The sequence below is a fragment of the Mytilus californianus genome, unplaced genomic scaffold (assembly GCF_021869535.1).
Source record: "Mytilus californianus isolate M0D057914Y unplaced genomic scaffold, xbMytCali1.0.p SCAF_4, whole genome shotgun sequence".
Classification (NCBI taxonomy): Eukaryota; Metazoa; Mollusca; class Bivalvia; order Mytilida; family Mytilidae; genus Mytilus; species Mytilus californianus.
This window is the reverse complement of record NW_026262690.1, coordinates 64,464,708-64,468,699: the sequence shown is the minus strand read 5'-3', so window position 1 is coordinate 64,468,699 and position 3,992 is coordinate 64,464,708. Positions and strand designations below refer to the sequence as shown.

The following is a 3,992-nucleotide window of genomic DNA, read 5'->3' as shown; positions in this document are numbered from 1 at the left end:
ACCCCCCTAATCTCATATTGTCAATTTCACAATTTTAGTTTTTTAACCGTAACTTCAGATTTTTGAACATAAATCACTCTGGAGATTTTCCTAAAGGATGCGCCAATATCTCCTCTACAACACCTATATAGTCGTTGCCCGTCACAATCTCTTGAAATTGGTCCAAAATTAACTTAAATTGGCCTACCCCCCTAATCTCATTTTGTTCATTTCACAATTTCAGTTCTTTAACCGTAACTTCAGATTTTCGAACATAAATCACTCTGAAGATTTTCTTAAACTATGCGCCAATGTCTCCTCTACAACACCTATATAGTCGTTGCCCGTCACAATCTCTTTAAAATGGTCCAAATTTTTCTTTTAGTGCCCTACCCCCTAATCTCATTTTGTCAATTTCACAAAAACATTTTCAGTTTTTCAACCGTTACTTCAGATTTTCGAACATAAACCACTCTAGAGATTTTCTTAAACGATGCGCCAATGTCTCCTCTACAACACCTATTTAGTTGTTGACCGTCAAAATCTCTTGAAAATGGTCCAATTTTTTTCTTTTTGTGCCCTACCCCCCCCTAATCTCATTTTGTCAATTTCACAATAAAATTTTCAGTTTTTTAACCGTAACTTCAGATTTTCGAACATAAACCATTCTAGAGATTTTCTTAAACGATGCGCCATTTTCTCCCCTACAACACCTATATAGTCGTTGCCCGTCACAATCTTTTTAAAATGTTCCAAATTTTTCTTTTAGTGCCCTACCCCCCTAATCTCATTTTGTCAATTTCACAATAAAATTTTCAGTTTTTTAACCGTAACTTCAGATTTTCGAACATAAACCACTCTGGAGATTTTCTTAAACTATGCGCCAATGTCTCTTCTACAACACCTTTATAGTCGTTGCCCGTCAACATCTCTTTAAAATGGTCCAAAGTTTTCTTTAAGTGCCCTACCCCCCTAATCTCATTTTGTCAATTTCACAATAAAAGTTTCAGTTTTTTAACCGTAACTTCAGATTTTCGAACATAAACCACTATGGAGATTTTTCTAAACGATGCGCCAATATCTCCTCTACAACAACTATACAGTCCTTGCCCGTCACAATCTCTTTAAAATTGTCCAATTTTTTCTGTTAGTGCCCTACCCCCCTAATCTCATCTTGTCAATTTCACACTAAAATTTTCAGTTTTTTAACCGTAACTTCAGATTTTCGAACATAATCCACTATGGAGATTTTCTTAAACGATGTGCAAATGTCTCTTCTACAACAACTTTTTAGTCGTTGCCCGTCACAATCTCTTGAAATTGGTCCACAAATTAACTTAAATTGCCCTACCCCCCTAATCTCATTTTGTCAATTTCACAATAAAATTTTCTGTTCTTTAACCGTAACTTCAGATTTTCGAAGATAAATCACTCTGAAGATTTTCTTAAACTATGCGTCAATGTCTCCCCTACAACACCTATATAGTCGTTGCCCGTCACAATCTCTTTAAAATGGTCCAATTTTTTCTTTTAGTGCCCTACCCCCCTAATCTCATTTTGTCAATTTCACAATAAAATTTTCAGTTTTTAACCGTAACTTCAGATTTTCGAACATAAACCACTCTGGAGATTTTCTTAAACGATGCGCCAATATCTCCTCTACAACACCTATATAGTTGTTGCCCGTCACAATCTCTTGAAAATGGTCCAAATTTTTCTTTTAGTGCCCTACCCCCTAATCTCATTTTGTCAATTTCACAATAAAATTTTCAGTTTTTTAACCGTTACTTCAGATTTTCGAACATAAACCACTCTGGAGATTTTCTTAAACGATGCGCCAATGTCTCCTCTTCAACACCTATATAGTTGTTGACCGTCAAAATCTCTTGAAAATGGTTCAATTTTTTTCTTTATGTGCCCTACCCCCCTAATCTCATTTTGTCAATTTCACAATAAAATTTTCAGTTTTTTAACCGTAACTTCAGGTTTTCGAACATAAACCATTCTAGAGATTTTCTTAAACGATGCGCCATGTTCTCCCCTACAACACCTATATAGTCGTTGCCCGTCACAATCTTTTTAAAATGTTCCAAATTTTTCTTTTAGTGCCCTACCCCCTAATCTCATTTTGTCAATTTCACAATAAAATTTTCAGTTTTTTAACCGTAACTTCAGATTTTCGAAAATAAACCACTCTGGAGATTTTTCTAAACGATGCGCCAATGTCTCCTCTACAACACCTATATAGTCGTTACCCGTCACAATCTCTTGAAATTGGTCCAAATTTTTCTTTTGGTGCCCTACCCCCCTAATCTCATTTTGTTAATTTCACAATTTCAGTTTTTTAACCGTAACTTCAGATTTTCGAAGATAAATCACTCTGAAGATTTTCTTAAACTAAGCGCCAATGTCTCCTCTACAACACCTATATAGTCGTTACCCGTCACAATCTCTTTAAAATGGTCCAAATTTTTCTTTTAGTGCACTACCCCCTAATCTCATTTTGTCAATTTCACAATAACATTTTCAGTTTTTTAACCGTAACTTCAGATTTTCGAACATAAACCACTCTAGACATTTTCCTAAACGATGCGCCAATGTCTCCTCTACAACACCTATATAGTCGTTGCCCGTCACAATCTCTTGAAATTGGTACAAAATTAACTTAAATTGGCCTACCCCCTAATCTCATTTTGTCAATTTCACAATTTCAGTTTTTTAACAATAACTTCAGATTTTCGAACATAAACGACTCTGGAGATTTTCTTAAACGATGCGCCAATGTCTCTTCTACAACACCTTTATAGTCGTTGCCCGTCAACATCTCTTTAAAATGGTCCAAATTTTTCTTTAAGTGCCCTACCCCCTTATCTCATTTTGTCAATTTTACAATAACATTTTCAGTTTTTTAACCGTAACTTCAGATTTTCGAACATAAACCACTCTGGAGATTTTCTTAAACGATGCACCAATGTCTCCTCTACAACACCTATATAGTCGTTGCCCGTCACAATCTCTTTAAAATGGTCCAAATTTTTCTTTTAGTGCCCTACCCCCCTAATCTCATTTTGTCAATTTCACAATAAAATTTTCAGTTTTTTAACCGTAACTTCAGATTTTCGAACATAAACCACTCTGGACATTTTCCTAAACGATGCGCCAATGTCTCCTCTACAACACCTATATAGTCGTTGCCCGTCACAATCTCTTGAAATTGGTACAAAATTTACTTAAATTGGCCTACCCCCTTATCTCATTTTGTCAATTTCACAATTTCAGTTTTTTAACCGTAACTTCAGATTTTCGAACATAAACAACTCTGGAGATTTTCTTAAACGATGCGCCAATGTCTCTTCTACAACACCTTTATAGTCGTTGCCCGTCAACATCTCTTTAAAATGGTCCAAATTTTTCTTTTAGTGCCCTACCCCCCTAATCTCATTTTGTCAATTTCACAATAAAATTTTCAGTTTTTTAACCGTAACTTCAGATTTTCGAACATTAACCACTTTGGAGATTTTCTTGAACGATGTGCCATTGTCTCCTCTACAACACTTATAAAGTCGTTGCCCGTCATAATTTCTTGAAATTAGTCCAAAATTAACTCAAATTGCCCTACCCCCTAATATCATTTTGTCAATTTCAGAATCAAAGTTTCAGTTTTTTAACCGTAACTTCAGATTTTCGAACATAAACCACTCCGGGGATTTTTCTAAACGATGTGCCAATGTCTCCTCTACAACACCTATACAGTCCTTGCCCGTCACAATCTCTTTAAAATGGTCCAAATTTTCCTTTTAGTGCCCTACCCCCCTTATCTCATTTTGTCAATTTCACAATAAAATTTTCAGTTTTTTAACCGTAACTTCAGATTTTCGAACATAAACCACTTTGAAGATTTTCTTAAACGATGTGCCATTGTCTCCTCTACAACACTTATAAAGTTGTTGCCCGTCATAATTTCTTGAAATTGGTCCAAAATTAACTTAAATTGCCCTACCCCCTAATATCAT

General features: G+C 35.3%; 1 long non-coding RNA gene across 1 annotated transcript; it reads right to left on the bottom strand.

The window, feature by feature from the left end:
• Positions 1-271: 271 nt before the first annotated feature.
• LOC127738342 (uncharacterized) lies at positions 272-3,495 on the bottom strand. Its single transcript, XR_008000013.1, has 3 exons — positions 2,969-3,495; positions 1,458-1,647; positions 272-498 (listed from the first exon to the last, which is right to left on the bottom strand). It is a non-coding gene; the product is annotated as an uncharacterized LOC127738342 (long non-coding RNA).
• Positions 3,496-3,992: the final 497 nt, after the last annotated feature.